Here is a 26,302-nt window from a genome sequence, read left to right as displayed (position 1 = left end):
GATCTGCATCGGAGCCAAGGAACACTCCAGAAGGGTCTGATCAAGCAGAAAGGGCAGAGAGCCCCGGTGCACTCCCTCCTCTAGGCCTGGCATCAAATGCCCCCTCCTTCCCTCTCCCCCCTCGATCCCCATCCCTCCAGTTCTAGTCGCCCTCCCCACTCCCTGCATGCCCCCACCCCCTACACACACACACACACACACACACACACACACACACACACACACACACGGGGTCTCCTCGGGCCCTGGGAACAGAAACAAACTTGGCAGTGCCAGGGACAGTGCAAGGAGGAGGAGACGGTGATGACGCAGCTCAGTGTCTTGCCCTTGCAGCCTAGGGCACCCAAACAGCCAGGCTATCTCCAAAAATAACCCCATCCAAACAGTCAACCTCTTAGTAATTTCCCGGGAGCCCTTCGTTCCAGCTTTCCAGGGTGTGGTCCCCAGTATCCCTGTGCCCATTTCCCTCACCACCCTTTCCAGAGCTTAATGGATTGGCTTCATTTAACCAGTGACATCTCCAACCTTTGTCCCATAAGTTGAGGGTCTAAATACAGTTCGAAATACGTTTTTATGGAACATTTTTATGGTTCAGTAAACATCCCAATATAGAGCATAATGTAGCTATGAAAAAGAAAAAGCATCTGTATACGCTGATAGGGAAAGATCTTCAGTACATATAGTACAGTGGAAAAGGCAGGTTTGTCATGGATGGGCGGAATGAGATGGAATCTATTCACTGATTCTTTTTCTTTTTTTAAAGATTTTATTTATTTATTCATGAGAGGCACACAGAGAGAGAGAGAGAGAGAGAGAAACAGACTCCACACAGGGAGCTCGATGTGGGATTCGATCCCAGGACTCCAGGGTCATACCCTGGGCCAAAGGCAGGCGCTAAACCGCTGAGCCACCCAGGGATCCCCCACACGGATTCTATTCATAACCATGAATACACACATAAATGTACATACCAAAGGGGCTGAAGGACCCACAAAATACAAAGAGTAGTCACTTCAGAGAGAAGTGGGATTGTGGAATATGGCAAAAGGTGAGGGGGTTAATGTTTTACCCTGTTTGAATATTCTAAGAGGAAACAGGTTTCATTTACTGTGTGTATGAAGAAGCCCCCTGACCTTAGGGATATATTTCTCCTTTTGTCATCGAGCATCTCAGAGCTGGAAGTGGCCTGGAGAGCTCAGAGTTGGGTCCCTCAGGAGGGGTGACATGCACCTTGCCTAACATATAGCTAGCTAGTGACAGCCGGAGACCACAAGCCAAAGCACTAGGCATAGTGCTGACATAGTGGCACCCCAAGAGGATTAAAGAGAGGGCTTCAACTTAATTACTAAAACAAATCAACTTTCTTCTTTTAGTTGAGTCAGAAATTCCTACTTGGAGGAACAGCCAGATAGAAGAAACCAAGCTCATCACACCTGGAGGAAAAGGGGTCCCAGACAGGGCCCGTCACTCAGGCACAGCCAGCAGGCCCTACCTTTCCCGGGCCTCCGTGCACCCATCTGTGAGTCAGAGGGAAAAGCTGAGCGGAAGGGAACAAGGAGAGATTCACGGGCATGGGGTGCAGTGTGCGGCAGGGGCTCCCCTGAAGCAGTCGCCACCTCCTCAGGATGAGACTGGCAGCAACACTCCCTGAATGCGTCTCTGGTGGTGGGGCCACCAGGCTGTGACCTCGCTGCCACAGGGAAACTGCCTCTCGGGAAGGGAAGGCTGGTTCAAGCCTGACTCCGTGACCTAACGTGGAGCTGCTTGGGCTATCATATGGATTACCTCATTCAGTACTTGCCAAACGTTTGTGAGTGTGCTCGAGGAAATTCACAAGTCACATGCCAAGCGCAGACAATTGGCAAAAGGTGGGGACACTCTGCAAAATTAGGCCTCCCGACTCTAAATTCAGCGTTCTTTCTATCCTGTCAGTGTGGGATGAAGCAGCCAGGGCGTCCTCACTTGAGCAGTAAAACTCCAGAAGTTCTACAGTTGGCACCCCCCCCCCCCCGTCACACACACACACACACACACACACACACACACACACACAGAGTCCCATAACAGTCACAGCAGACACTGGCTCTAAGAGCAGCACCACTCAATGCCTCAAATATGCATCATGCTGATAAGGTATCTGCGATGTGCTTCAAAGTCATGTGGGGCTATAGATCAGCTCTAAGTTGTGATAATTGTTGAAGATAAGTGATTGTTTACAGGGGTTTATTACACCATTCTTTCTACTTTGGCATATTTGAAATTGTCCATAAGAAGACTTTTTGGGGTGCCAGGGTGGCTCAGTCCGTTAAGTGTCTGACTCTTGATCTCCAAGATCTTGATCTTGGTCATGAGTTTGAACTTCAAATTGGGCTTCACACCGGGCATAGTGCCTACTTAAAAAAAAAATAAAAATAAAAAAAAAAATAAAAGAAGAAGAAGAAGAAGAAGAAGAGGAAGAAGGAGACTTTTTTATAATGCATCATGCAAGTGATCATTTCCTTCTCAATTTGTCACCTAGTAGGCGTTCCATTTCAATGAACTTTCTGCTTCCCTCAGCACAGAAAACCACACAATGGCCTGCTCTCATGTTAAGAAAAAATACGGCCACGGTTTCTGCAAGTTGTGAAAAATCTCGACAATAATAGCCATCACTTAGTGAGTCCTTCCTGTGTACCTGTCACTGCACTGGACCCTTTAGCTATGATTTCATTTAATCCTTACAGCGGCCCAGTGAAGTAAGGGCTGTGCTGCCCATTTTATAGAGAAGGACACTGAAGTTCAGTGAGCTTAACTAGCTTGTCCAGGTCTACACCCGTGATAAATGATGAGCAAGAATTCAAATCCTTCATCACAAGAAAAAAAAATTCTATACGTGTGGTGGTGGATTTTTTTTTTTTTTTAAGATTTTTAAATTTAGGGCAGCCCAGGTGGCTCAGAGGTTTAGCACCGCCTTCCGCCTGGGGCCTGAACCTGGAGACTGGGAATTGAGTCCCATGTCGGGCTCCCCGTGTGGAGCCTGCTTCTCCTTCTGCCTATGTTTCTGCCTCTCTCTCTTTCTCTCTCTCTCTCTCTCTCTCTCTGTGTGTGTGTGTGTCAGGAATAAATAAATAAAATCTTTAAAAAATTTTTTTTAATTTATGTATGAGAGAGAGTGGGGGAGGGGGAGAAGCAGAGGGAAAGGGACAAACAGAGTCTGTGCTGAGCATAGAACCTGACTCCAGCCTCGATCTCATGACCTTGCGATCATGACCTGAGCTGAGACCAAGAGTCAGATGCTTAGCTGACGGAGTCACCCAGGTACTCCTTAACTAGACTTATTGTGGTGATCATCTCACAATATACACAAATATCAAATCACTAAGTTGTATGCATGAAACTAATACAATGTTGTATATCAGTTACACCTCAGTAAAAACGAATCAAATCCTGAATTACTTGTGCTCTAAACTTCTACTGCTCCCCCAATACGTAATACTTTAGCACTTGGAAGACTTCATATGTAATTGGGACTGAACCTATGAAGGGTTTTTTTTTTTTAAGATTTTATTTGTTTGAGGGGATAGGGGCAGAAGGACAAGTAGACTCCTCACCAAGCAGGGAGCATGGAGCTGAGCTCTTTTGATCTCAGGGTCCTGAGATCAAGACCTGAGGCCAAAGTCAAATGCTTAACCAACTGAACCACATAGGCATCCCTATAAAGTTTTTAAATGATCATATCCTTTAAAATGTGACCCAGTTATTTTAACCTTAGCATTTTATCCTATGGAAAGTACCTTGAAATATAAACAGAGATTTATTCACAAGCATGTTAATCACAGCATCAATTACCATACGGCAAATTAGAAGTGGCTGGGGTAACCCCATCCCAGAAACCTTCCTAATGCTTCCTCTGTGCTCCCGTAGTACCCTGAACCAGTCTCTTGCTCCCCAGTGTCCTCCCCTGGACCATGAGTTTCTTTAAAGCTGAGTTCTTCTCATATATCTTTGGTTTAGAATGAGCACTAGAATACATGAGGACTGAATTAGTAAATGACCATGGAGTTGCTTACTTAATACCCACAGAAACTGTTCAAGTTGTTTGGAGGTCACAAGAGTAGGACTAGAACCCAAAGTCACATGCAGGGCCCTTCTCCCTCCACCTTAGACTTTAAACTTTTTCTAAAATAACAAGTAACATAAAAATGGCTGGAGTTTGGGGGCGCCTCGGTGGCTCAGTCAGTTAATTGGCCGACTCTTGGTTTTGGCTCAGGTCATGATTTCAGGGTGGTACCCACATCAGGCTGGATGTGAAGCCTGCTTAAGATTCTCTCTCCCTCTACCCCCACATGTGCTCGCTCGCTCTCTTAAAAAAAAAATAGCTGGAGTTTGAATGCTCGAAGCAGATTGAGATAGAAGGAGGATGTTGGAGGCTCCTCCCTCCACAGGCACTCGCTGAAATATCACTGAAGTGATCAGAGCCCTTGGGCCACGTGACCTCAGATGTGCTGAGCAGCGGATACGGGTGATGAATGAAAAATGTAGCTTTGATGCTGATGTCAACCATGACATGTGTATCTGAGAAGGTTGAGCAAGAAAGGCAAGTGATAATGCGCATACAGCATGTTCTCAACCATTTAGAGAAAACAAATCCATTAGGAAAAAAAAAAAGAACAGAGGGAAAATTGCCAAATGTTAACAGTGGTTACCTTTGAATAATGGAATCTTTTTCTGTTTCTCTATACTTTTTTGTACTTTCCAAATTGTCCTCCATGGGCATACCTGATTTTCATAATCTGAACAATAAATAAAATTTAAGTCACCAAATGGATTCTGAAGGCTACCCTGAACCCTACCCATTACCGTAGTAATGACTTGAAACTGAATCGCTATGTTACTGTTACAGCTAAGATTAGAAAGAATCCATCAATTGGAACCAGAACGACATCATGTAGTTTCAGTATACATGCATACAAGCGAGAAAAAGGTGTTTTTCCCCAACTCGGCTTTTACTGAACAAATCACTGATACCAGGTCTAAGCAAATTCTCAGTATTATAATGTTCCAGAAGATTACTACAAATGTCACTAATGAACTATTCTTGTCATTTTTTAATGAAACCACATCCTCACACTGGTAGAAAGTTACATTCTCTTTGAAGCCTTCCCTCTTCTACTGGCTCATTTACCACCTGCTCTTGGTTTGACTCATGAAGAAAAGGGCAACCCCTCCCCACCCCCACAGGTCAATATTGAGATGAATTAGATCTATTTTCTGTGGGTTTCTGAGGACAATCTCTAAAAGGGAGATCCAAATGTGTTCTGAGCAAGAGTGACAGGGCACAGAATGGATCTGCCTCTTTGTAACTCCGGGTCAGCAAAGGACCCCACCCCTAGCCTGCCTGCTTACCAGTAAATACGAAATGGATGAATGGAATCACTTCAGATTGCACAACCTGGGCATGAACGTTATAGTTTTCTTTTTTGTTTGTTTTTTTACTAGGTTTATTTACCTTAGAATCACATATGCCTCACAACCACTCACGGCCCCTTTACAATTTGGCAGACATTCATACCTCTTTGCTAACTAGGTAGGGCCTCCTATTTTAAGCAGGGTCTCCTATTTTACCCTGTGGGGTTACTCTCCCACCAACATTCTCTACCACCTACAAAGCCGGTGAGTACCCAAGCCTGCCAAGAGGTCTGAGCGGTTATAAGCATGCGTCACATGACTTGATACCCAAAACAAGTCCAGGAGACACAGACCCAATCTTCCCCTCACATTATCCAATCATATCCTCACAGAACACAGGAGAGAAGGGTTGACTCAAACCCGCTCCTCTGATTCTAAGGCGTAAGCATCTTCCATCCCACTAGCACAGTCTGTGCAGAGACTGGGCAGGAAGGACGATCAGTGCACTTCCTAAGGAAGGAAACTGCAGCCGCTAAGTGGGGTCTCTGTTTTCTGGCTTCTTGTTGTCTTTTGCTTTAGGATTATGCTCAAGGCAGCTCCCTGCTGGGAAAGCAAGCAATAGACAGGGAAACACGGAGGAGGCCAGGACCAGGGTAAAGTAAATGCTAACTATGATGATAACGTGATGATAACCATAATCTTCTTTACCATAGCTACCACAGGGATCCAGGGCTTTGTTTAATAACCAATACCTATTTAAATCCTTAAGGAACTCATTCTCTGACTTAGAGGGTGTTGTTATAACAACCATCATAACTTTGACTTTACTCTGGGGTGCCAACAACTCATTTGATGCAACAGTTTTCCTTTTACACAAAAAGAAACACTAAAAGCAGACACCTGGCTGCATGTCCTGGGGCAAGTGATTTCTCCTCTTTGGGGCTCACTTTTCCCATCTGGAAAAGAAAAGGGTCTGGCCAAATGATTTCTGAAGTTCCTTAGGCGAGCATCCTGATAAGAAAACTATACTCCCAGGCCCTGTGGAATGACCACAAACACGAAACCCTCCAGAACCCCTAAGAAAAGAAACAAGTGTAACCAGGAGATAACAGGGACAGGACATGAGCTCTGGGGAAACCCGGACTCGAAGTGGTTTTTTGGTTTGGGTTTTTTTTTTTTTTTTTTTTTTTTTGGTTTTCCAACTTTCCCACTGCCAAATATAAAAATAGGCAGCTAACTTCCACAGAACTCTCAAAAAGAATTTAATTAAATAAAATCAATGAAAACAATGCTTTGTTCTCCCACAAGTGGCTCAGGAGTAGCCCCCTTAAGAAACACTTTCTTCCCTGCGGGGCTGATGTCAACAGCCCCATGCTTAGACCCAAACAAAGACCTCCTGGCACAGGGATGAGAGGCGAAAACATCTAAGTCTCCACAGTTGGCCCCATTCCAATCTGAGGGCAAAGGGGCAGCGGGTAGAGAAAAATAACTAACCTTATGAAAGGCTAGGAGGAGAGTCAAGAATTATTAAATCTATTTTTTCTCAAATGAATAAAACACTCTTGAAAGGGATAATGGAAGGGTGCAGCTTTCAATCTGAATTACTTTCTTTGTTTAACTCTGTTCTGCCTATGGCCACTGACTTTTGACCACAGAATCCTGGTTTTGCCTTCCGTGGCTGGCAAGGCTGGGAGGGGCAGTATGGGAGTTGGGAGACCCATACTCAAACCCTGTTTCCGATTTCACTTGTCTTAAACTCAGATAAGCGGCTGCACCTTCCAGGTCTCCATTTCCTGCTTGTAAAACAAGAGGGTTCACCAGATGCCCCTCTAGATCCGCAGGAACAGTGGGTTAGGGATGATGGCCCTCGGGTTCTCCCCAGGGCCGGGCTGAACCCCCATAGGTACCGGCAGCCCCACCGAGCACGGAGCACCGTCTGGCAGGGGTGCCTCCACTCCCGCACACCCACCACCCCCACTCCCCCACTCCCACAACCCGAGGGGCTCACCTCTGCACCAACACCCTCACCTAAGAGGCCAGTTCGCCCTCCCTCCCACGTCCCCACTGCCAGAACAGGTCTGATGAACTAAACCTGCCAAGCTGAGCAGAGCATGTGTGTAAGCAAAGAAAAAGCAAAACCAGCAAGAGCCCTCTCTTATCAGGACCTCAGAATTTCGCTCAAACTGATAGAACTGAAAGATGCGAGCGTCCCTACCCAGAACAGGAGGCCTCGGCGAGCCTCGCTTGTAAAAACACCTAAGAAGCCCCGAGCCTAAAGGGGCCGAGGACACCCGGGCTGGCTCTTCGCAAGGAAGGGACCAACGAGGCTCAGCGCAAGCACAAGGCCGAGGAGACGAGCCCGCGCCGCCGCCGCCGCTGCCTCCCGGGGCGCTCGCTCTCTCCCTCCGCGGGCCGAGGCTCGCGGTCTCCCCCCGGGGCCGTCGCCCGAGGGCAGGGCCAAGGCGGCGCTGGGCTCCGTCCTGCCTCCGGGCGGGACCTGCGGACCCTTAATTCGACCCTGGTCCCGACGCGCGGTGGGGGCGACGGGCGGTCCGGGTCACATCAAGGGACGCGTCGCGGCCGGGGCAGGTCTTGGCCTGGGGTGAGCTTTCCGTAACTGCTTTCGCGTTTCGCTTCCCCTTTCTTTGGAGGGCCGAGGGCGCCTCTCCGGTGTCTCCGCGGCCCTCCCGCAAGCGGCGCCCCCAGCGCGGCTCGCTGCCCCGGGCTCCGCAGGGCGGCCCTCGCAGGGGGACCCCCGGGGGGTCCCCGGCCTGGGCGCACGTGCGACTTGTGGCGCCTGAGCCCCCGCCCCCGCCCCCGCCGCAGGCCTCAGTTTCCCGGTCTGTAAGGCCAGAGCCGGAAGCCGCGGGGGGCGGAGTCTGCGAGGCGTCCCACACCTGACCCGGGGCGCGGCGGAGAAGCGGGGCTCCCGGGGGCCGAGCGCACGTGGGTTTGTTGTGGGTCCGCAGGCTGGCGGAGCCGGGGGGAAGCAGGGCGGTCCCCGGCCGGGACACACACGCGCGCACACGCACGCACACCCCGGCCCGCCAGCGAGACCGCTCAGGCGGCGCTGGGCACCGGTTCCGAGCGCCCCGGGCGCGCCCCGCGCCCCGCCACCCCGCGCCTCCCCGCGCCTCCCCGCGCCTCCCCGCGCCCAGGGCTCCGCTCCCCTCCCGCGCCCCGCGCCCCGCCACGCCGCGCCCTCCCCCCCCCCGCGCCCAGGGCTCCGCTCCCCTCCCGCGCCCCGGGCCCCGCGCCTCCCCGCGCCTCCCCGCGCCTCCCCGCGCCCCGGGCTCCGCTCCCCTCCCGCGCCCCGCGCCCCGCCACCCCGCGCCTCCCCGCGTCCCGGGCTCCGCTCCCCTCCCGCGCCCCGCCGCCCGCCCCCGCCCGGCCCGGGCCCCGCGGCCGCCCTGCGCACCCCGACTCACCCGCTGCGGCCGCTCCGCCCGCTCCGCGCCCTCGCCCTCGCCGGCCGGCGGCCGCTCCTTTTGTTAGCGCCGGGCAGTGCCCCAGGCGTCCTCGCCAGCCCGGCCCGGCCCCGCGCTCCCCTCCCCCAGGTGCCGCCCGACTCGCGCCCCGCGGCCGCAGGGGAGCCGGGCAGCTGCGAGCCGGGCGCCGGGTCCGGCGGGAGGGGCTGCTGGGACGGGGGGGGCCGGGGCGGAGGGTGGAGGGGCCCGCGAGGGAGGGGGAAGAGCGCGGCGGAGGGGCGGGGGAAGCGGCGGCCTCCGTTATGCAAATAGTCGGGCCGACGGGGTGGGTCCCCGGTCACACGGCGCCGCGAGCCCCCTGGCGTGGCCCTGGGGGGGGGCTAGGAAGCGGGCCTCGGGGCTAGGGGTGCCGGGTGAGCGCAGCGCGGGGTGCCGGGACCCTGCCTCGGGCTGGGGAGGTCGGCGCAGGGACGGGGGAGGGGCGAGGCCTGCGCGGGGACCCCGGGGCTCGCTCCCCGCCGCGCCCCGCGGGTCCCCGACGGGTTGGTCCTAACCAGCGCGAACTATAAATCCTGGCTCTGCTACCGACCGGCTGCGTGACCCTGAGCGAGTCGCTTTACCTCTCGGAACTATTGTCACGTAGAATATGAAGCCACGAGATCCCTTTCACGGGGTTTGACAAGAACCTGCCGACGTCGGGCGTGGCGCGCCCCAGGTGCTGTGGAACCCCGCAGACAGAAGGGAACGTGGGCCGGGAGCTGCCTGCGGGCTGGGGCGCGAGGCCTGAGGTCGGGGGGCGGGGGGAGGCCGCGGGGTGCTTTCCTTTCACAGAGGCTGATCTGGGGCTGCGCGGGGAAGGCCAGAGGAAACCGCAGGTTGAGCAAGCGTCGCCGCTCTATACACACTAACCATCCCTGCCGCCTCTCCAGTCCCCTAGAAAGAAGGGTGTGACTCCCAACAGCAGTCATCATCACCCAAGTGGATTCTGGGCACCCACTTGGCACCAGGCTCTGTGCTGGAGGGAAGGGAGGAGTGGAAGGTAGGCTGGGTCCCCTGGGGACACGATGTACCGTGGGTGAAGCCCAGACACAGAACTCCCTCTCTCTCCAGATCGAGGTGACCACTCCCCACCACCAACTTGAGAAAGGGGAGCTCACATCCTCCTCTCAACCCCATCACCCTTCTTCCAAATTTGCTTGCTTGCTTGCTTGCTTGCTTCCCTCTTTCCCAGATCCCTGCCCCCTTCTCGGCTGCTGAGGAGCGTTACTGCTCAGTACAGAGCTCCAGGTGGAGGAGGTGTCAAGCAGGGTGAATTCAAATCTCCATGACCCACTCGCTGTGTATTGGTTGCAGTTCCTCAACCTCTGAATCCCTTTGAACCCCTTTCCTCTTCTGTATCATGGAGATATTAATGACAGTGTTGTTCTCACGATTATGTGAAACCATCACTAGGAAGCATTTAGCCTAGTATCTGGCATATAGAAGGTGCTCATAACAGTATAATGTATGAGTGAATAAGTGCAAATAGGCAAACTCAGAAGACTGTTTCTGGGAGGATGCCATATTGAAGATTTCAGACTTTATTCTCAGAAAATTGGAAACTCTTAAAAAGATTTTATGCAGGGGCATGGCATGCATCCTTGTGTTTTATGCTGATTTTTCTGACAGCTTACTGGAAAATGGATGGCAGGAGCAGAGACTGCGAGCACAGAGCACAGGGACCAGCTTGCAAGCTGCCATCAGGGGAGACATAATAGGAGCTGAGGCAATGACAGCAGGAATGAACAAAAGACATGCAAATAATACCCACCATTTGGGGAGTAAAAGCGCTTTGCCTTATTATATCATCTCTCCTTGTTGTAAGATATGCGATGGTGTTAGCCCCATTGTATGCATGAGAAAATTGAAGTCCAAGAAAAATTGAAGAGCTAGAATTTGAATCCTCTTCCACATTAATGGAAAGCCTTAATCATTTCCTTCCTCCGTATCACTTTTGTGTCAACACAACTTAAGTACCAACAACAACTGAGCCCTTCATAGTCTCAGTCAAAAGAACATGCGACTCTTGAGCGGGGAGCTGGTGAGTTTGAGCCCCGCGAGTATAGACTATAGAGATTACTAAAAATAAATAAATAAACTTAAAAAGAAAAAAAGAAACGAAGAACAAGAAACAGGGGAGAGGCTTTTTTCTAGAAGGTTCTCCAGGGCCCACCCCACAGTACTCTTTACAAGGAGAATTACAGCCAAATGATGGAAGAAGCTCACTCTGGATTCTTACAGAATCCTGGTGACCAGAAAGGACATGAAAAGCCCAAGAAGTTTCTGGGGCTATGAGGCAGATGGGCAGGCAGGTGGGGAGGTAGCTCTGGGAGATGTCCAGGGTGGGAGCATCTGTGGAGCCATTCCCCTTGGGGGCCACTCCCTCCAGGTTGCAGCTGGGGCCTTCCAACCTGTCAGCGAGAAGCAGGAGGCACGTGGTCCTGTCTGGAAGGCTTCCCCAGATATTGTCTCTGGCGCTCCTACCTTGACAGACTATTTTTCTTTAAAGTACAGGAATCTAACTTCCCTCTGGACACTATCTCCAGCTCCCCCCCCCCCCCATGAACTCAGTCTCTGCTTATGAATAATACTTTAGGTAATGCCTTTCTTGGTCATTGTTTTAGGCAGATGACCAGCTAAAACAAAAAACGCCCTACTTTATAACCTTCATTTGCAACAATCCACTCACAGACAGTATTTTCATAGCACTCCTGAATTGGAGGTGGTGCTATTACGCAGTCTTGTAGAGACCAAAGAAAGCACAGGCGGTTGAAAATATCCTCCCAAACCCTTCTTCCTCATCCCACTCTAGATGCTCACATAGAACCTTCAGCGGCCCCCACGGTTCTTTTCTGCACACCTTCAGTACCCATTGTCCAAGATAAGGGTGGGCTCAGGGTGACAGGAACTGCCCTGTGGTCTGTCTGCACCCCCTACCTTGGGTCTCAGTGCCCTCAGCTTCAAGGATAAAGATACCAAACAGAAGCCAAGTCTATGGAACCCAAGTCAGAAAACAGGAATAGAGCAGCACCATCTCTAAAAGAACCACACTAGGGGGCAGAGGCTGGACACTAGAGAGAGGCCTCCTGGGAGGACCACAGCCACAAGGTGGTAGGGAAATGGCTGCCCCAACTGCGCCTGGTACAGCAAGCAGTGACCTTGTGGCCCCAAGACCTCAGAGTATGATCCGGGCATAGTGTGAGCAGGCATGGTCAGAGAAATGGACATATTGTGTGGGCACAGGTGTCGTTGGACTGCGCTTCACCCAAACAACTTCACTGTCCAGCCCTGTCCTAGGAGATATGAGGAGAAACCAAGTCTCAATTCACAAATCATTTCTGTTTTGGTAAAATATCTTTTGGCTCATAAAGAGTAATAATTGCCATGTACTGAACATCTTCTATGTGCAAGACAATCTATGTGCGTGTTCTCATTTAATCCTCACTTGGGGAAGGGGGTATCATTCTAGAACCCTGGTGCACCTAAGTCCTCTTATGCTACCCCTCTTGTTCTTGCCTCAAGGCCAATCTTAGCATGAAATTAATGTACGGGAGGCAAGGGGATGGCTACAAATCTCACTGCAAGAACATTAAAAAGTGAGAGAGGTCTTTCCTGCAGGTTTCTTAAGGAGACCGCATGGTGTCACACCAAACGTCAAGACGCAAGGCTTCCTAGATATCTGCTTACAACATCCCTTTCTTTGATGTTCTACTCCCGACATCACCTTCAGAGTTCTCCACCTGCCTCCTCAGCATCCCTCACCCTCCCGTTGTTTCTCCAGCTGCCTCCCACCTCTCAAGTCCTACCCTCTGGAGGTCTCCCTTAGTTTGAACCAGCCTCTCTCAGTGATTCCAAAAGGTATGAAAAAAAAGAGTGGGAAGCTACAAAACAATAAGACAATGCACATGAATATAGATCTTTACATTTACAAGTGGCTTGCATAGGCATTACCCCACTCGAGGTCTTTTCGGACTCACAGCAGCCTGTGAGGTGTGGGTATGGCTCCTTATCATCCCCACCCACAGATGACAAAACTGAGACTCAAAGGTAAAGCAAGTTGCCTAACTTCCATCACTGGGTATTGAGCCATGTCCTGAAACCAAGGCCTCCTTCATACCACATGTGGCTCAAGGCTGCAAAAGCCTGAAGGAGCGCATCAAGCTGTCAGTAATAATTCACAGGCTGCTGGGAACTGCTGCCCTGGTGCTCCGGGGCAGGACTCAGAAGCTATGCCCAGGAGACCACATTCCCCAGCAATGCAAGGAAGTGCAGGGGCAAAGGGACTCAGAAACCAAAGATGCTTGTCATAAATTCTCTCAAAAAGATCTAGGAAATTGGCTTCTCTCGAGGGACTCCTATCAAAACCAAAGTGGAAGCTGCCTCCTGAGTATTTATTACTTGAGGATGACCTTCAGAACCACCCACAGTGATGGTCAGGCTTTGTGCAAGACGCTGTGTGGGCCAAGGAAAGGTCTCTGAAACGAACAAATGTTTTGAGGGGAAAAGAATCAGTGTCTGATGCCTGTTGGTGATTTTGCCCAAACCTGCCTCTGTAGGGCCTCCGGTTTTTAAAAGGCTATTTTTAATAGTTGTTTTCTAATTTTACAGATTAAGTTTGCCTTAGGAAATTTAGGAAAGTCAGACAAGTCTAAAGAAGCAAGGGGGAAATACCGTCAGCCCAGCTGCTACAGGTAGAATTAACCTTTGGCCTGTTTTCTTCTAGTTATTTGCTATATGTTTTCCTACAATTTTCCGTAGTGGAGATCATAAGATGTTTAATGATATCCAGCTTCTCTCCCCCATGCAGAGGATAGCATAAGCATTTCCTATATGTATGTCGTAATAAATTTTTTCATTCACGTCAGCCCTTATTAGATGCCAGGCAAACACTCTCAGGCAAGTTGTTACGGTTTGTTGCACCATTTGTTGGCTGTCGGAGGGACAAGTTAGGGACTCAGAGTAGTTACTGACTCTGGAGTCAGGCTGCCTGGGTTTGAATCCTGATTCTGCTACATCCTAGTTGCGTGGCCTCGGACAGGTTCATTAACCTCTCTGGCTCCACCTCCTAACCTATAAAATGAGGATAGTGGTATCTACCTCACCAAGTGGTTCTAAAGATGAAATGAGTTAATTACATGAAAAGTGCTTAGAATAAGAGATGTCACAGTAAGCACTAAGTAGGAGCTATTAGCAATATATGCTGTATGTGGTAGCGTCATAAATTATTCAACTCTTCTCCTGCAGCTGGACATTAAGGCTGCTTTCAATTTTTCCACTATTATAAATAGTCCTATAAACCATTGACTGCATGCATCAGGGAAGAAAAGGCAGATTGAAAGTCTGCTGTGAAAATATTTGAATGCCAAGATAAGGCATTACGAATTAAGAAATTCGGGATAGGGATCCCTGGGTGGCCCAACAGTTTAGCGCCTGCCTTCGGCCCAGGGTGTGATCCTGGAGACCCCGGATCGAATACCATGTCGGGCTCCCTGCATGGAGCCTGCTTCTCCCTCTGCCTGTGTCTCTGCCTCTCTCTGTGTCTCTCATAAATAAATAAATAAATAAATAAATAAATAAATAAATAAATAAATAAATAAATAAATCTTAAAAACAAAAAAAGTAATAGCTGTTCGTTCCTGAGCACTTGCCAAGTGCCAGGCACTGCGTTAAGTATTCTCCAAACATTCCATCACGGAACACTTACCACAACCCCATTAGGCAGAGACTACCAATTTTATTGCTCATATTTTATAGATGAGGAAACAAAGAAGTTAGGGACCTAATCAGGGTCACACAAGGAAAAAGTGGTGAAGCTGGATCCTTAACCAAGGTATTTGATTAAATTAGGGCAAGCTAATAGCCAGGGCTAATTCTGGTGGTTAAGGCATTCAAAGGATCATGCCATTGCTTACTGTGCTTTACCTATGTGTATTTTACACGTCTCCCCAAAGAGAGCTGACATTTCATGAGGAAAGCTGCACAGCACAGAGTGCCCCAACCTGTCAGTCAGCTGGCCTGAATTCTATCTTCAACATTCACGTTCCAGACTGCAGAAACCAGACAAAGCACTTCCTCTTTGCTACTTTGTGAAATGAGGACAGTTGGACTAAATTAGTTGTTTCCCAACCTAGTGGACCTTTCAAATCACATGCAGAAATCATTTAAAATACAAGTTCTATTCTCCACCCAACATTTCAGTGGTTCCGGGGTTGGACCTTGGGTATCTGTAGCTGTTAACATGGGTCCCCAGGCAGTGTTGATGATCAGTGGGATTGGCAGATGAGTCAACGAGGTTTCACCCAAGGCTCTTTCCAACTTGTCCCAGAGAAGTTCCTCCAACAGGATAAAAAGCCACCAACAATGCCTAAGCATGGCGCCACCCCATGACCAGAAGAGCCCTCTCTCCCAACAGCATCCTGAGTGAGGGACCCTTTGCCAAGGGATTGTGAACTTTGAATGGCTTAGACATGGCTGCAGCCTCAGCCACATTCTTGTTGACCATCGTCCCCAATAGTTAATGGGCCTCCAACAGCTGGACGATAACCTTTGGAAAAGGTCATATTTTCCCATCACTGGCATAGCTCCTAAGGGTCAAATGTCTCCCGGAGAGCTGCATCAACTTTCCAGCCCTTCTTGTGTAGGGTACAACACAAAACCTTTGGTAGCTTCCCAGGAGAAACCTGAAATGTACAGCTGCAGCATTACCCTGTCATGAGTTGGTATGGGGATTGGTGATTTAATTTAATCTATAACCAGCTCCGCTAAGGTCTAAGTATGTGCACAGATAGGCATTTGAGGAGCACCGACAAGCCTCATACAGGAAGTAGCCCCTGAACAATGCCGCATTATCCATTACAGTCTTCCTTCGCTGATATCATAAAGCACTCAACTGTCAAGTTCAATTAGCAAGTAGGTGGTCTATAATGAGAATAACAGTCTGTATCTCTCAACCTAAATGGCTCAGAGCACTACAGAGTCATGACCTGAAGGCCTCAGAATAACTCCATCCAGAAAGCAGGGACATCAGGGCAGGGCCACTTAGCCCAAAGATTTTTGTGTCCCTGAGGGAGGAGTGGGAGTGCAGGCGTTTGTGTTAAATATATACCATTGTATTAAAAGGGTGATATCAAGTTGGCCTGGGGTCCTATCAAATGAGCTATAATTCCAGGGTGCTTGGGATACCATCATACCTCTTTGGCCAGTTCCTCTGTGAGGCCTTTCTCAAACTCACAGAAAGGATAGAGGGTAGGAAACTCATTTCCTTGCCCTTGCCCTTTACAGATCCAAAGCTCCTAAGTCCACACCGAGAGTGAACTATACAGGAGAGATTTTTATTTGTAGAATCTGAAACTCATCTGATGGTTGGGTTAAGAAGGGGGCACAGTACACCCGCTTCATTTTAATCTATCCCCTTTAAAATGTGTTCCTCAATAAATAAAATCTTTAAAAAAAAAAAAAAAGGGAGGGGACACCTGGGTGGATCAGTGGTTGAGCGTCTGCCTTTGGCTCAGGTCATGATCCCGGGGGCCTGGGATCGAATCTCGCATCGGGCTCTCCACAGGGAGCCTGCTTCTCCCTCTGCCTATATCTCTGCCTCTCTCTGTGTGTCTCTCATGAATAAATAAATAAAATATTTTTAAATAAATAAATTAAAATAAAATAAAATGTATTCCTCACTTAGAGGACTCCCACCCAAGGCGCTTTCCTATACATCTTTCAATTTTACAGATAAATCCACTGAGGCCTAGAAACTCAAATGGCCTGCCATAGATTACCTAGCTAATAAGTGGCAAAGTTTGGACTACAACCTCCATCTTCTGACTCTGTTAAAATGTTAATAAGGGGCTGCAGGGCAGCCCAGAAAGTAGAGAGAGAACCAGAGACTTAAAAAGCAGAAACTGTTGTGGGCTAGCCTCCCATAATGAGACCCTTGAGAGGAATCAGGCCCTGCTCATTATTTTCTGACTTTACAGAGTGGTCAGGGATCATTAGGCTGGGTTTTCAGCCTGTCTCTTCAAAGGGCTAAGAAAAACATAGAAAGTGATAAATGGAGATGGTAGAGAATAGCCAGATGCCTGGTGGAATGTTATTGTTTCTGCTGGGAAGGAGGAAGTCACTCCATCTGAGATAGCTTTGTGTGAGCCTAGACCCCTGATGGTTCATTTCCTTCACCTCAGTGTTTTTGGCACAGAAGATGAGGCGGCGTTACTGCTTCTGAGATCTGGTGAGCTGGAAGAAATAATAATTCTCAGTTATTGATTACTGAGGTGAAATAGAGCATGTTAAGATTAGGATCTGGATATTCCAGAATGATCTGAGAGATAAGTATCACTTCCGCAAATTACTGAACCGGCAACTGAACTGTGCCATAGTTAATCCTCGCAGAGACCCTGTACGTGTGCGTCATTAAAGCATTTACAGAGGCACTAACTAAGGCTTAAGGAGTTTGAAAAATTGACCAAAGGCCACAGGTCTTGTAACCAGCAGAGCTGGGGATTGAACCAACCTGTGCATGACTTCAAAGCCATTCTTTAACAACTGTGCTCATCTTCAGTTTTTCCTTGGAGGCAAAGTGATGTGAGATTGGTCTGACTCATATCCCCAATTATCTCTGCCACTGGGCTTTGCTTATGCTTTTTCAGTTCTCTGAACTGCCCTCTTCACCTCACTCTGCCTGCATGAACACAAGCCCTCCTCTAATGTCTAATTCAACCCTGAGCTTCTGCAGGAAGCCTTGGGTCCAAAATCATTTCTTCCTTCTCTAAAGTCTTAGAAACACTTGCAGAATTTCTCAGGACTGTATTTTTTTTCATTCATTAAATGTATAACTAAATGAGATTTGGGTTTTTATATATTTTCAAATAAATATGCATTAGATATTTTATGGAAATATCTATTTATATAAGTAAATCCACAAATTAGGACAAAATTTGCTTTAACAGATTCAGAGACGTGAATTGATTCAGTTCAGAATCTTCTTCTAAGCTTTTCCCCAAATTTGGACCCAGAACCACAGAGGTGTGAAAGTGGGGGTCCCTTCTGGCTTCATCCATGGCCAGGAAACAGACTTACTCCACTTAGTTGACAGTTTCCTCTCTGATCCTCTCCAAGGTCTTTAATAAAATTCCAGGAAGGCCATGCCTCTGCAGTGTGCCTCTCCAGCAGGCTACTCACAGCTCATTCCCTAAATAACTAATGAGACAGGAGCAAACTGTTTGGTAATGGCACTTCAGCAGGCTTTGGGGTCAAGCAAAATGGAGTATGGCCCCTGCATTGCTTTTTACTGGTTGGGTGGCTTCAGGAAAGACCCTTAACCACGCTGAATCTATAAATTGGGAGCACTATAGCATTGGAAAGATCAGAGTCAGGATCAGTAATAATACGATTATGTGCATCAAATGGGTACTCAAAAGATGGCAGCTATTACGATTATTAGATGTGACCCCAATCAAATGGAGAGAAACAACTAATTTCCCTAGGGCCAATCCAGAAAAAACCTTAAATGTTTTTGGTCTTGCCTAAAATGCTTCCTTCTTCTCTTTTCTTCTAATCCCACTGAAAATTAAACACTGTCACTGCAATTACCTACTGTTTGTGTCTCTCCAAAATTCACATGTTGGGGGGGATCTCTGGGTGGCGCAGCGGTTTGGCGCCTGCCTTTGGCCCAGGGCGCGATCCTGGAGACCCGGGATCGAATCCCACATCGGGCTCCCAGTGCATGGAGCCTGCTTCTCCCTCTGCCTGTGTCTCTGCCTCTCTCTCTCTCTCTCTCTGTGACTATCATAAATAAAAATAAATAAATAAATAAATAAAAAATAAATAAAAAACAAAATTCACATGTTGAAAACTTAATGCCCCAGGTGATGGTATTTGGAGGTGGGCCCTTGAGAGGTAATGAGGTCATGAGGTTGAAGCCCTCATGAACGGGATACGTGCCCTTATAAAAGCTGCCTGAGGACGCTCCCTTGCCCCTTCTACTTTGTGAGGACACAGCAAAAAAGATGACCCATCTATCAACCGGGAGGCTGGCCCTTGCTGACACTGAGCCTGCTGGCGCCTTAATTGTGGACTCTTCTGTCTCCGGAACTGTGATAAATACATTTCTGTTCTTTATAAGCCACCCAGCCTCTGGTATTTTAGTTATAGCAGCCTGAACAGATTAAGATACCTACTTTATGAGATGGACACATGTCCATGAGAAAATTAGCATTACATTTTAGTTTCTAAAAGATTGCTGCTCATTGCTCATATCTGACATATTGAAAAAGAAACAATATGGAGACAACATTCTCATGTTCAATCCTACAATGATAGGCCTTGGACTGAATCAGAGAGCTAGAGGCCACAGGAACTCTTGTGCTAGTAGTTGCTCATCATCATGTGAGAAAAACCTCAGGTATTACTGGAGATTTTCCTACATTCATAGAATGTCAAGGATTATCTCATTTTTCTTTTTTCTTTTTTCTAAGATTTTATCTATTTATGCATGAGAAACACAGAGAGAAAGAGAGGCAGAGACACAGGCAGAGGGAGAAGCAGGCTCCATGCAGGAAGCCCGACGTGGGACTCGATCCTGGGTCTCCAGGATCACACCCTGGGCTGAAGGCAGTGCTAAACCCCTGAGCTACCCAGGCTGCCCTCTCATTTTTCTCATGAGGAAACAAGCACCAGAGTGGTAGAGAAACCTCTCCTGTGTTGCACAGTGACAGAGCCCCAAGCAAAATCAGATTTCTTTCGCCCTTCCAACCATCGGTTTGAAGACATTACTGAGTACTCCTTGCACACTAGCTCTTAGGGGTGCCAGGCAGCAGGGGCCAGGACTCCAGCCCTGCATGAGCTCACAGGATGAAGAAAAAAAGAGTCACGGCCATGAGGGAACAGCTCAAGACTTTTATGATCGAGAGCTAAGTGGGGCACCCAGGCCTAAGCAAACTCCATGGTGCAGGAAGATATTTGTTTTGTTCACTGTTCCATCCCTAGTCCCTAGAATAGTTCAACTGAGGCAGCACATATAATTGTTAATGCAGTTAATGGACTCTGGAGCTGCGGGGGCTGGAGTTGATTCCCACATCACCCAAGGAATAGCTGAGCAATTTTGGGTGAGTGACTTAATCTCTCTGAGCCTCAACTTTCCCAAAGTAAAGCATGAATAGTACTATAAAGATGAAATGCAATAATCTACATAAAGTACTTTTAAAAGTGCCAGGACAGGTGGGGCGCCTGGGTGGCTCAGCCGGTTAAGCATCTTGGATGCTTCAGCTTGGATCCTGATCCCAGGGTCCTGGGCCCGAGCCCCATGTTGGGCTCCCTGCTGAGCTTCTCCTCTCTCTGCTCATCCCCTACCCTACCACACCCCATGCTTGTGTTCAATCTTTCTCTCTCAAATAAATAAATAAATAATTTAAAATATATATATAAATAAATAAGTGCCAGCAAAGGGTAAATATTCAAAGGATATTAACTATAATTATTATTCTAAGCAATCACATTATTAGGGAAGATCTATATATAAGCATACTTGTGCTATCAAGTGATACTTGATGAATAAATGAATGATGGGATGAAGTGAATGAATGCAATTGAAATCAGAGAAGGAAGGAATTTTTGCAGACTGAAGTGCTTGGGGAAGGTGTCCTAGCAGAAGCCTGACTTGAGCCAGGCATTTAAGAAAGTGTAGGATCTGGGCAGGATGAAACAGAAAGAGAAGAAAAACTCTTACATTTCCAGAAGATCTCTTAGGCAAAGACTTAACATCTAAAGATGTTTACTAAAGTGTTATTTTTTTTCTGTAAAGTTTGGAAACAGCCTAAATAGCCACTGAGAAAAATAAAATTTGATAAGCCTATAAAATAAATTTCTTTTAATCCATTAAAATATTTTCAAACAATAGTGAATAACAAATATGTTCATATTATAAAACTCAAAAAAAACCCACCACACACCATACACAGTATAATCTCAACTAAATAAAAATATACATTTGCATATAAAAGGAAAGACAGATAATTATCAAAATGTTAGAAGAGAGGAATATGGATAATTTTGTTAAATCTTTCCTAGCTTTTCAAACTGCCTACAATAAGCAGGTATTATTTTAATAATTGTGTTTAGTTTTAGTTGTGGTAAAATATAAAATTTGCCATTTTAACCATTTTTATGTGTCCAGTTCAATTAATAATGTTTTTGAAGACTTGTATTTTTCCCAGGTGAACAAGAGTCCCAGGCCCAGGGCCATGTTCACACTGCCATCACGTCAGAGTGGCCTCCCCAGATGCCAAAGGAAAAACATGGCCAGCGCTCGTGCCCCAACACCCCAACGGACCCCTTTGCCCTGGAAAACAACATTATGATTCTGGAACATGTAACTGCCTGCTGAGAGTTGGCACTTTGGGTCTCCTGTGTGGGGAATTATTCCTCCCTAAAGTCAGGGTGTTCACAGGCTGGTCATGTCTGGACAACAAGCGGCCTCCCCCATCCCCAGGCCTCTTCATTTTGTCTCTGATACTGCTCCACACGAATGCAACTTTCAGCCATTTCCTCCAATGCACCCATATGGGGTGGGGGGAGGTTCCCCTCAGGCTCCAGAATCCCCAAAAGTTCCTTTGTGTCTCCTGGAAAGGATACAAGGTGGGGATATGGAGCCTCTTCGCCTACTTCTCAAGGGTTGGCCTCATGCTGCAGCTTGCATAATGAATCACCACCAGAGTTAGAATACCTTGGGAAATAGAAGCCTGGCCAGAGGGAAGAGCTTCCTGGCCTCAGGCCTGTGTGTCGGCGACGTGCCCACGTCCAACGGGAAAATGCTTGTCTTGAAATTGCTCCTCGGTTTCCCTATAATTCCACCACCTTTTACATCCATTCTCTTCCTCTGCTGTTTTCATGAGTCTAATTCATTTATTCAACAATCATTATTCACCTCTTTCATACACCAGGGACTATGTTAGGCATGAGATACTGCTAACAAAGGTAATGGCGATAATCTTATAAACTGCCAAGCACTGTGCTTAAAATCTTTACCTGCATGATCCCGTTTAACCCTTATAACAACTCCACAAGGAAGGGACTGTTCCCCCATTTTACAGATTACAGAGCTGAGGCTCAAGAAGAATAAGACACTTGCACAGAAGAACTTCTGGGTAAAGGTGGTAAAATAACTGTAGATGAGAACATCTCTCTCTCCCAACAGTTAACACAATGAACAACAAAAGTCAAAACAGCAAAATAGCAAAAGAAATTATCAGTAATTTCTACTAATAAGCACCTGCCAGACCATGCTCTCCCACAGATAACGGCTGTGTGCTCCGGATAAACTATGAATAACAACAACCTGAAGGCATAAGAGAATGAACAGCCTGCAAACAGGCTGAAATCAGCACCACATGCAGCAGCTAAAACTTGAATTTTAAAAAGTCCACACTCTTTCTGGCCTAAGGAACCAGAGGCCAGAATATGCTGGAAAGCAAGGAGAAAGGAGGAAATATGGGAAATGAATGATCCAAAGACAGAGAGCCCCAAAGTCTGTGTGTAAACTCTGACCAGGCTGCTGTGAGATCCCAAACCACTCAAGCACAAAGCAGACTGAAAGTAACCACGCCAAGGGGAGAGGAACTGGGTTGAGCTGCTTCCCCAAAGGGCAGCTTTGCAGTTTGGATCCACCTGAGTTTATTTGCTTCCTAAACCAAAGCATCAATTCTCTCAGAGAACTACAATAGGGCCTAGACTCTCCATAACATCAAATTCATAATGTCTAAGATATAATTCAAAATGAGACAACATACAAAGAACCAGGGAATATAATTCAGGCTGAAAGGAAAAGACCACCAACTGACACCAACCCCAATATGATCCAGATGTTGCAATTAGATAAGGAGTGTCAAGCAGCTATTACCATTATGCTCAGTGAAATCAAGGAAAATATATCTTTTTTTTTTTTTTTAAAGAGAGAGTGTGTGTTTGTGCAAGCAGGGTATGAGGAAAGGGCAGAGGGAGAGGGAGGGAAAGAGACAATCTTAAGCAGGCTCCATGCTCAACACAGAGATCCATAGGGCCAGGAGGCAGCGTGGAAGGGGAGGGTGGGCTCTATCTCATAATCTTGAGATCATGACCTAATCCAAAATCAAGAGTCAGACACTTAACTGACTGAGCCACCCAGGCGCTGCACTCCCAGGAGAATACACTTAATGAATGAAAGGCAGGAAATCACAGATGAGAATTAGAAACTATATTTTAAAAGAACCAATGGAAATGCTAGAACTTAACAATACAATGTTTGAAATTTAAAATTTCTGGATAAACTTCACAAAAAGTCAAAGAACTTGAAGTTAGCTCAATAGAAATGTTCTAAGCTGAAGAAGAGAAAGAAAAAAAACATTGAAAAATATGAACAGACCCTCAGGGACCTGTAGAATAATGTAAAAATGTCTACATATATGTAATTTTAATTCTAAAAGTGGAAGAAAGAGAGAATGAGGCCAGAAAATACATATTTGAGGAAATAATGGTTTCCATTTTTCCCAATTTGTAGAAAGACATACATTTATAGATTCAGTGAACCCCAAACAGCATTAAGTATAAATAAAGACACACAGAGGGGTATCCAAGTCAAGAAACTAAAGTTTTTGAAAGCAGCCAGAGCAAGGGGGAAAGATACATCCCATTGTGGAAGAATCATGTGAGCCCCTGTTGAATTCATATTATAAATACTGGAGACCAGAAAGACAGTGGAGCATCGAGGGGAAGGAGAAAAGCAGCCCGTAGCAACCAAGAATTCTATATTCATTGAAAATATCCTTCCAAAACAGAGGCAAAATAAAGGCATTTTTTAAATTTTTTTTAAAGATTTTATTTATTCATTAGAGACACAGAGAGAGAGAGAGGCAGAGACACAGGCAGAGGGAGAAGCAGGCTCCATGCAGGGAGCCTGATGTGGGGACTCAATCCCAGGTCCCCAGGATCACACCCTAGGCCAAAGGCAGTGCCAAACCACTGAGCCACCTGGGCTGCCCAAAATAAAGACATTTAAAAAAAAAATCCACCAGCAGCAACAAGGAAAGAGATTCACGTTGATGCCCGGAATGTTGAAAAGAAAGAACAAAGGAAGGAGTTTGGAGGTGGTGCCTCATGCATCGCGATCTCTTACTTCCCTCCCAAGAAGCAGCATGGAGGGAAAAGGTGAGAGGGCAAAATCCTGGTAACATTCAGGCACTGGCCCACCCCTGTAGCCATCGGGAGAGAATAGGACTGAGCAAATGAAAAGTCAGCTTGGAGAAACATGGCAAGAAAACACTTGGGAGCAGAAGCCCCTGTATTCCACTGCAGGACCATGAGGGAGTGAGGACAGGTGCCCCGGGCTCGACAGTTCCCAGATCATGGTGCTAGGTTGGAGGCATGCCCACAGGAGTGGTAGACACAGCCAGAGGGCTGGCATGCATCCTGCAACTGGACATTCTAATGGGTCTCAGAACAGCACAGGTCCCCGGCCCCGCAGCAGAGCCACATGCAGCCCCGTCCACTCCCCAGGTCCTGCAACTACAGAAAAGTAGATGCAGCAGGCAACTCGCCGCAGCCCTCAAGCCAGAGCTCTGATGGCAAAGCAACTGAGTTTTAAATAACAGAGGAAGAGTTTTAAGAACTCACCCATATTTTTATATCGAACCAAATAATTCATGTTAGTTCTCAGGCTAAATAAAAAAGAAACAGGACAGAAACTGAAAATATTCCATATAGAGAAAAAAAAATCAATCCAGTCTGCAAGAAAACCTAGCCAAAACCAAGCAACAGAATACTCTGTGGATTCATCACTCTTCAGACATACATATTCTTTTTTTTTTCTAAGATTTTATTTATTTATTCATGAGAGTCACAGAGAGAGGCAGAGACATAAGCAGAGGGAGAAGCAGGCTCCCTGCAGGGAGCTCGATGTGATACTCGATCCCAGGACCCCAAGATCATGACCTGAGCCCAAGGCAGATGCTCAACTGCTGAGCCACCTGGGTGCCCCCAGACGTACATATTCTAATAAAGAATATGATTTTATTTTCTTTAAGGTTTTATTTATTTATTTATTTATTTATTTATTTATTTATTTATTTATGAGAGAGAGAAAGAGGGAGGGAGCAAGTACACGCACATGCACATGGGCCAGGGAAGAGGCAGAGAGGGAAAGAGAATCTCGAACCGATTCTCTGTTGAGCATTAAGCCAAACTCAGGACTCCAGCCCAGGACCTGAGCCAAAACCAAGAGTCAGAGGCTTAACAGACTGAGCCACCCACGTGCCCCAAGAATATGACTATAACAAAATCAGAGCACAAAGACAAAAGGATTAAGTAACAGTGGGAGATTAAAAAAGAGATTATAGTGCTACAGCGGCAAAGTGTATAGCCAAATCTGCATTCAGCTCTAGCAAATCTAAAAAATAATAATAATAATAATAAACATATAGCAGAAGAGATACAGCAGGATAGCAAATTATTTTACTGGACAGAAGACTTGAGATAATCATAGTGAATACCGAGGGAAAGGACATGAAATTTGAAGCAATTAAAGAATAGGTGACAAAGACAATCTAACATAAAAATTACTGATGTTCCAGAGGTGAAGATTTGCAATAATTAAGGGAAGAAACTGTAATATAGGAAAGTGTGATGGAGAAAAACTTCTCCAAAGTGTAAGAATTTAAGTTTTTAATCAAAAAGATATACCGTGGGGACGGCTGGGTGGCTCGGCAGTTGAGCATCTGCATTTGGCTCAGGGCATGATCCTAGAGTCCGGTAATCAAGTCCCACATCGGGCGTCCTGCATGGAGCCTGCTTCTCCCTCTGCCTGTGTCTCTGCCTCTCTCTCTCTCTGTGTCTCTCATGAATAAATAAATAAAATTTTTAAAAAAGATATGCTGTGTTCCAATAACATGTGGAAAAAAAGAGATTTTTAGATATACGCTTGTTAAGTTGAAGGATTTTAAAAAAAAAGAAGTATTTAGATATCCAGGAAAAAAATCCAATCACCTAGAAGGGTGAAATTTCAGATTTTCCACGGCAGTGTTCAATGGAAGAGGACAGTGGAATAACATCTGCAAACTTCCAAGAGAAAGAAGTATCCCCAAAATATTACATCCCATTGAAATGTCATTCAACTATAAATGCAAAAGGCACACATTCTCAAACATGCAAGAACTCAGGGAAAGAAGCATGCATACTTGAGCCCTTCTTGGAAACACAAGCTTTACCTAATCAAGAGTTGAATAAGCATTAAACAACTTGGGGCGGGGTGGGGGGGGCAAAAACCCTGGTGGTGAGCAAGAAATCCATTTTTTAAAGATTTTGTTTATTTATTCATGAGAGACACATACAGAGAGAGGTAGAGACACAGGCAGAGGGAGAAGCAGGCTCCATGCAGGGAGCCCGATGTGGGACTCAATCCCAGGACCCCGGGATCATGACCTGCACTA

The 26,302-nt window shown here is 47.0% G+C and overlaps 1 protein-coding gene and 1 long non-coding RNA gene across 6 annotated transcripts in view; one reads left to right on the top strand and one right to left on the bottom strand.

Annotated features, from left to right (window-relative positions):
* Positions 1-9,577, bottom strand: part of ST6GAL1 (ST6 beta-galactoside alpha-2,6-sialyltransferase 1) — a 121,974-nt gene extending 112,397 nt beyond the window's left edge. For 3 of the 4 annotated variants that reach the window (XM_072807775.1, XM_072807771.1, XM_072807778.1), the window contains exon 1: positions 8,817-8,974. The gene's annotated coding sequence lies outside the window, so the exon portion shown is untranslated. Of the gene's footprint in view, positions 1-8,816; positions 8,975-9,436 lie in introns of those variants that run through there. The other variant, XM_072807773.1, reaches the window with a different exon arrangement.
* On the top strand, positions 7,806-12,249 carry LOC140622160 (uncharacterized). 2 transcript variants are annotated; one of them, XR_012021861.1, is made up of 3 exons: positions 7,806-7,990; positions 9,746-9,855; positions 10,048-12,249. It is a non-coding gene; the product is annotated as an uncharacterized lncRNA (long non-coding RNA). The 2 variants fall into 2 exon arrangements; XR_012021860.1 differs by lacking the exon at positions 7,806-7,990 and having other exon boundaries at positions 9,301-9,855.
* Positions 12,250-26,302: the final 14,053 nt, after the last annotated feature.

The sequence above is a fragment of the Canis lupus genome, chromosome 31, assembly GCF_048164855.1.
Source record: "Canis lupus baileyi chromosome 31, mCanLup2.hap1, whole genome shotgun sequence".
NCBI classification, from domain to species: domain Eukaryota; kingdom Metazoa; phylum Chordata; class Mammalia; order Carnivora; family Canidae; genus Canis; species Canis lupus.
The sequence above is the reverse complement of the archived record's forward strand: the minus strand, read 5'-3'. Positions and strand labels throughout refer to the sequence as shown.